General features: G+C 42.3%; 1 long non-coding RNA gene across 1 annotated transcript; it reads left to right on the forward strand.

The window, feature by feature from the left end:
• Nucleotides 1–582: 582 nt before the first annotated feature.
• LOC146193428 (uncharacterized) lies at nt 583–5,422 on the forward strand. Its single transcript, XR_014706452.1, has 4 exons — nt 583–816; nt 2,315–2,404; nt 2,943–3,053; nt 5,200–5,422. It is a non-coding gene; the product is annotated as an uncharacterized LOC146193428 (long non-coding RNA).
• The last annotated feature ends 2,343 nt before the right edge of the window (nt 5,423–7,765 follow it).

The raw sequence follows: 7,765 nt of genomic DNA on the forward strand, positions 1-7,765 counted from the left end.
CTGTGCAGCCGCTATATATATCTTAATCCAGTACTTTCACAAACGGCTCGTCTGCAACCTGATTTCACAATGCCTGCATGGCTGTCGAGGTTTTTACTAAGTCGAATGCTTTTTCGTAATCAATGAATGCTATGTATAAGGGCTGGTAGCTTACTGGTTATTATATTCCTAGCATTTTGCTATCACCTGATTGATGATATGGACATGAAATTTTCGAAAACCTGCTTGATCTTTTGCTTGATTAAAGTCTAAGATTGTCGTAATTGTGTTAGCGGTTTTGTGATTACGTTAGTAAACACCATTATATGTAACAGATAGTAAGCTGATTGGTTTGCAATTTTGAACGCCTCTACAATCCATGATTTCAAACTTCCCGCGTCTCGGCTGCCGATGGTACTTCTGGTTCCCATTGGTTGAAAATAAAAGAAAACCTATGCTCCATTTTTGGCTTTCAAAACCTTTCAAAAACAGGCTCACTTTTTATTATATTATTGATATGATTGTTAATTATTGCTGCACTTTTGTATACAATACTACGATACTACTACTCACAAGTAACTGCTTGGCAGTTCGCATGTGTGTGTACAGGCGCTGGTGTGTATCAACGTTCAGCGGTCTGTGTGGCCTACGGCCTATTGTATATTGGGTTATCTTTGTGTTATCTGCCGTATTTTACTTCTGCCTGCGTGTCATGTTGGCATCAGCTGCTCCCTGACCACAGCGCGCGTCGTTTACTAACAGCGGTGGATTCATCCTCGTCTCAAGTGTTTGTGTCGTCTCGGTATGCAGTCGAAGGCAGCGGGGAATACGTCAGTGGTAAGCCTTTATCCACTTCTGTATGCTCTCAAGCAGTGCTTACGAGCAATAGGAGGTTACGCAGAACAGTATATTGTTTTTCATTTCCGAAATTTTCATCGAGATACTGCTTGATAAAAGCGCATAAAGAAATTATTTAAGCTCTATCGCCGCAAGTTGCTTTGTCTCTCGTCTTTTCACCGCTGTGCAAGGCGCCGTCGACGCTGTTACCCACGACCTACTGTATAATGCTTTTACCGCTGCTACCAGACGTTATTGTTCTTAAGTAGGGTCTGCATTTCAGGCAAACATCGGAAGATTAGTCAAACAGGTGTTCATGAGACTCCCCCACCGCCCTCATGCGAACGAGGCACCCTCTGCGCGAGCGCTCACCGCAGCTGTGTGCACTTCGCACTGTCGCGTGCGCTGCTCTTTGGATAAGTGTGCTATTACATGCCAGCTGTGCTCTGCGGTGAAGGGGCGCTAAAAGGCGACACAACTTGCAGCAGTGAGCTCGACATCAAAAATTACTTTCTCTCTTAAAGCAACAGTTAACTCGATGAAAAATTCAGAAATGAAAGACAATAAGCTGCTCTACCTAGCGCCTTAACGTTCGTTCTTTTTTTTATTGTAACCCTTCCAGGCTGACACCAACATGTCTTCATGGTTCAACATGCACTTCTTTCTGCAAACTGTTTTCTATTTCGATATACAGTGATTTACTAGATGTAACATTGGTTATAAATGACATCTAGGGAAGCAATATGGCTATTTTCTAATTCCCAAAAGCTTGTTGATAGTTGTAACGAAATGAAAATTTATGTACTTTGAGGATTTCTTACACAATGTTTAAGGAAAGATTTCGAAAATTTTGAATGCTTTATTGTTTATTGAATGTGATACTTGGTTTTTCGCTTTTTCGAAACATTTGAATTTTGCTCAACTCAGAAAAATGTTTTAGAGCAATTTTAAGCTTTCAAACATGCCTTGGGATGAGTCATCGGGAATGTTTTTGGACAAATCAGGTTGAGTGCAACCTCCGGGACGCTTGGTGCAGAACGACCCTTGTTAGTTTTATATATCGGAAGAGCTCAGTCAGCGTGCCTGTACACAAACAAGAGGACCTTTTAAGGAGGAAGTTTTAACTCATTTTTGCCTTTATGCTTATTGGCAATAACATGTGGAAGGGAAACAGTTTCAAGACAAGACACGAGCTCATGTCATGTAGCTGCACATATTTATCCCTTACCGCTTATAGTTTTTGTGATTGCATATTTGCACCTAATATGACAGAGCTTGAATTCATAACTTTGCCATTACGAACAGCTCAGCAAACTTGGGCAGAGTGTTGGAGCAGTTTCACGAATTCTATACATCATGCACTTGTGTTCATTTTGGATATCGTACCATATTAGTTTCTATCCACTTATATGGTTAAATGAGATTTTCTTGTTTGCCAGGCATTTAACAAAAGCTTCTATGCGAGCTCTTCTCATGTCTTTTGTGTGTTGTCATGCAGAAGGTCTCTGAGAGCTGATGGCTTCTTTTAAGATATCGTGGACCCCAGTGCAAAAGGCTGATTCTTGGCAAAGTCACCAAGTCTGCTAAGGTAAGGATTTTTCTGTCATCACGCCATGACCAGCTGCGCTCAAAAGAGCTGTACGTAATAGTTAGGGTATTTATTAATTGCAGTTTCATTTGTGATGTGGTCCAGTTGGACCGTCCATTTCTTAAAGCTGTAGCCTATACATGCAACACTTATTGTCTGGATGAGGGACCAATTCAAAAGTGCTTTGCAAGATGAGGCTAACATGTGTGCAGTATTAGATACATTGTGACCCTCTAAATAGTAAGTGAAAGTGCATGAGCAACATCACTTGGGGTTCATTTTATTATAATAGTATGATTAGCTACCACCTCCTTGAGAATCGTAAAGGTGCTTGCTGAGTAACGGTTTTGCATTGTGGGGTCATTGCAAACTGGCTATTTTAGACAACCGGTATGTCTACAGAGCAAGATTTATTGAAAGGAAAATAGATAGGTCGGCTGACTACTATGAGGGTGGCAGCAGAACGCTGGAGCTGATCAACTGAAGGATCATCTATTCAACTGCACGCTAATCTGTGAGCGACTTGTCTTCTTCAAAGGCCTCATAATGTCCAACCGAAAAAGAGAAAAGGAAATGGAAGTGCCAGGCGAATCACATTGAGATGGAGAACATCCTCAAGGCATTCAAATCTTTCAAAACTCCCGATGAGGTATGTTACATTCATAATTTGTCACCTCCTTGATAGTCAGTGAAGGGTGGTGTAGCAGCTTATGGGGTGAGTTGGTGCATAATACTCAGAATTGCAGTGAAGCCTAGACAAACACATAGAAACAAACACGAAACAGGCACACACTACAAACTGTAATACAAAACTGTACCCGAATTTCCTCTTGCACACTCGGCCACAACTTCCTCCTCTACTCTCAAGTACAGCACACTCGCACACATCTTCTATCCCAAGCAGATATGTCTGGCCAATAGTAAATGTTAGCAAGGTAGCATCCAAGCAACAAATACAAGACCAAGACTGTCACTCACATCTTCTAACAAGAGTTAAAACTCCCGCCACATAGGCACAAACTAAAAAAAAAAAACACACATCTTCAGCTGCCAAGAATCAGGTTCACATTCACGCACAATACATCTAAACAAACAGTGATGGTAATCATGACTAGGTTTCGTTTTATGCTTGTTGCTGAAATCAATGCTGCAACAGCTGTGCCAATTGGGCCATTTTGATACAGAAGCATAATTCTGCGTGCGCAATACTTGCTGAATTTGCACCAAAATTCGCCGAACGGCCGCAAAAATTTGCCATGCTCGGAGACAACTTTCTGCGACCGTGATATAGCCAGTCGTGACGTTTCAGACACTCCAGCATGTCACTGGCCTTTTATTTTTATTTTGAGATGGCTTCATGCCGTTCTAACGCCTACCCATATTTTCCTTTCTAGCATTCACGTGCTTCCTCCACTTTGAGTATTATGTAATGTCCCGAACGGGACCTTTAAGGGTTAATAAATGATAAATGATAAATGATGATGATGATGAACTGTTGCGGTTTGAGGATGCTTCAACGCACGGGTCACAGTTCGTGCGGTGAAGTATCCTTTTAATGCATAGAGGCCATTTGTAACGAGGCACCACTGCCACTGCGTTGCACTGCTAAAAGGCGCATGGTAGTATTTTTGATTTTGCAGTAATACTTCCATGCTTTGTTTTAAGCACCGCATGCTTTTAATGGGTGTATCTAGCTTTTTTTTACGTCGCTTCTGGAAGTTTTCTGTATTTTGTTGGGCTATTCATGTGCAGCAAGGTTGTTTTTATGCAGTCTAGTGATAGACTCAAGACTCACTTTCCCGTAAGATAGTGTAGGAGATGCATCAGTTATGGCTTCTGTTGGTGATAATAAATTGGGGGGGGGGGTTGAGGGGAGAGGCATCGGCTTGTCGGGAAACGCGCAGCAGCCAAATTTTGAATTCCATAACACCACAATGTAGCCCAAGACTGTCAGAATTAACATTTATGGATGCCGGAACATCTAAATTGCTCTGTGCACGAAATATATAGCCTTGCTCATACGAATATATACGACTTGCTTTCCTATCTGCTTTTGGCATTTGCCCTTCCGCCTTTGGGTTGCTATTTTTTTTTTTTGCTTTTCAATGGAGATTTTTATTTTTGGTACTGCGCTCGCATTTAAGCACAGGCTGATAGCAGGCTGATGGCTTTGAATCTCGACTGGAGCTGTCGTCGCGCGACACAAGCTATGAATTTTGCAGACAGTAAAATATTGTTTTAAGAGTCTTGCAAGCAAGAATCTCTGAATGAGATTGTCAAACCGCGCTAGATGCAAAAAAAAAGCACATTCTTTAGCTTTTGTATCCTTTTCTTTTGAAAAATTAACCTTGGTTGTATGGCTAACATTCTTTTTTTGTTTGATGCCACGCCTTGCGGTACAAAATGCTTACAGAAAGAGGTGCACGCCAGATTCCGGAACAAAATATGCCAAGCGCCTGTAATAGGTGGCCCTTGCTAGATTTCCTTTGGATCACATCCATACCGTCCGATATTCACATATTTTTTGTTTGTTTGCCCCGAAGGTAAGGTTTCTTCTCTGGTTAATGGCTTCAAAATTTAAATTCATTCTTCAAAGGGCAGGTTTTTTTTTCTCCTGTCAGCTGCTCCAAATACGGATTTTGCTGCTCCAAAAATTGCTACAAATCCTATTTCTTCTATTGCACCCCTGTGAAATGAATGTTAAAATTAGTGGCAGATCAACGGTGTAATTCTGAACCATGACCTTAAACACCATTTTGCTTGCGTTACTTATGCATATCTTCTCTTTTTTTTAGATCTAATACAAAAGGTGGTCACTGAAAACCCAAGTGACATGTCGACTGCCAAAAGGATCTCTGACCGAAAGACCATTGATGATATGTTTGCAGAAGTCCGTCGTGTGGGCCGTCAGAAGGAAATGTGTGAAAATAAAATTGCATATATCATGCAAAGCTCTACGTTACAGTCAATGGGAACAGGGCATCACCCGCTTCTGTGCAGGGTGTATTCTGTCCTGCATGCTAGTATCACGTGTGGTCTGTATGCTGGCTAGCTACTGCCAGTGTGCCAGCACAGTGTCACCCAGTGCGCCAGTGTAGGCCAGCATGCCAGTGTAGGCCAGTGTGCCAGTATGCAGTGCCACACTGGTCTGATAATCAGGTATGACAATGGCCCAGTGTCTCCCAGTGGCACTGCGTTTTCCAATAGGGGAATATCTATTCTCCTATTTTCTATTTCCATCCTATATCTCCTATATCTATTTTCCATGCAATCTATTCTCTAGCGAGATCCTGAACTCTTCTGCCCTCCCCGCACCGCTAATTCGTTGATGGACTTCTTTTTAAGTAATCTGTAGCGTTCCTTCTTCAGATTTAGACTACTTCGGGACCTCACCATCCTGTGTCACTGTATCGTACTTTCGCGATTACCTATACATCTAGCATAATGAAGATGCTGAACACAGTATCAAGTCAATTTGATTTTTAGTCTCTTCGTTAGGACGTTTACATGTCCATTTCTGGTTATTCCTTTTGCTGAAGAAAGTATTCATGACTTTTAAGTATTGTGCTCTGCAAACTGAACTAGTAATTCCTCCTGCTATTCATAGAACCAATGCCATAGTCGCCTACTGCCTGGTCTCCAGCCTGCGTATTCCCTACCTTAGCATTGAAGTCGCCCATACTGCGTCTTTACTTTTTGCATTGCCGATTCTACATCTTGGTAGAAGCTTTCAACTGCCTGGTAATCATAAAAACATGTAGGTGCATAGACATGTACAACCTTCAGTTTATACCGCTTATTGAGCCTAATTACGATACTTGCCACCCTCTCATTAATAATATACAGTTCATCTATATTACCCGCTATATACTAATTGACAAGGAAACATACTCTTAGTTCTCGCCTTTCCGCTAAACCTCGATAACACAGTACATGCCCATCCTTCAGTACAGTATATGCCTCAAACGGCCTCCTAACCTCACTAAGCGCAATGACATTCCATTTCACATCCTCTAGTTTCTCTAACAGCACTGCTAAACTAGCTTCACTAGCTAGGGTTCTGGCGTTAACCGTTGCCAGGGTCAGTTTCCAATGGCGGCCTGTCCAGCGGAGCAAGGAATTCTTAGCCCCCCGGCGGCGTCACAGGTCTCACCGCCGCCTTGGTCAGTTGTTCCGCAGCTGCTGGTGACTGAGGGCCGGGGTTTTATGGAGCTTATCATAGGAGGTTGCGGCCAATTACTGCACCAGGGTAACCAAATCCTGTTCCGGTGAAGGATTGCGTTCACCGGCATCAGGTAGCCCACCAAACCTGTTTATGCAATTACATAGACACGCGGATTTTCCTTTTTTTTTATGCGGTGGACAATTGCGCGGCACCGGGATTTGAGCCCCGGTCCTCTTGCATGCGAGGCAAATTTTCTACTGCTACGCCATCGCTGCACCCCTATATATTTCGATATATTAAATAATAACTTATTAAAGCGCAATATATTAAAGCGCACAAAATCAAGAAATGTATTTCTATGCGCCTTTCTCCCTTTCACCACAAATAGGCTTAGAGACAGACATGGAAATTCTGCGTCTGAATGTGCTTTGATACGTTTATAGCCAGAGTTATTACACAAATTTGTCAAACCACGCGATTTTTGGAAGCTATAAGGATATCTCTAAAGAACGACACAAATAGAAACTTACCGACATTTTAACGGCAGCTTTTTATTTTAATAAACGTAAGCAAAGCCCAACAGGTCCCCTTAAGAACGAAACGAATTTCAACTGAACTATGGCAGCACTTGTTCTTGTTCTTATGAGCACGAAAACACAGGTTAGATGGCAGTACTTCAACGTTGAGCTTATTGCAAATAGAGTTTGTAGAGAAATGTTTTCTGCAGGTGGAAAACGGGTGCATTTGTCCCCCTGACGCACAAAGGGTTATGAAATAAATTCATCTTTGTTTCTTCTTCATTATACATTAATTGTTTAATGTGTTAGCGGTGTGCTTGGAGCTATTGCGCACGAATTGAACTTGATCACAATGACAATGCCAGAGATGCAGTAAAACACGCATGGTCAGGAACACTTTGGTGGCCAAGACTGTGTCTTCTGCAGTGAAATTGCATCAATAAACAATATTTTTTGGGATCGTTGGGCCTATCTACATCGCAGAGAACTCATGCCTGATCCCTCTCTGGACACGGGGAGTAAAGCAAAATGCCACCGACGGCTCGGACGTTCAGTCCCGACCCATGGCATGGGCCTGTCTCGCCCGGTAACTTCATGCTCTCAGAAGCACGGGCTGATCACCTTCCCAACCTCTACATTTTCTTCCAATAATAAATTTTACTTTCTTCCTTACCCATG

This window comes from Amblyomma maculatum, chromosome 4 (assembly GCF_055883805.1).
Source record: "Amblyomma maculatum isolate TAMU_Amacu chromosome 4, ASM5588380v1, whole genome shotgun sequence".
Taxonomy (NCBI): domain Eukaryota; kingdom Metazoa; phylum Arthropoda; class Arachnida; order Ixodida; family Ixodidae; genus Amblyomma; species Amblyomma maculatum.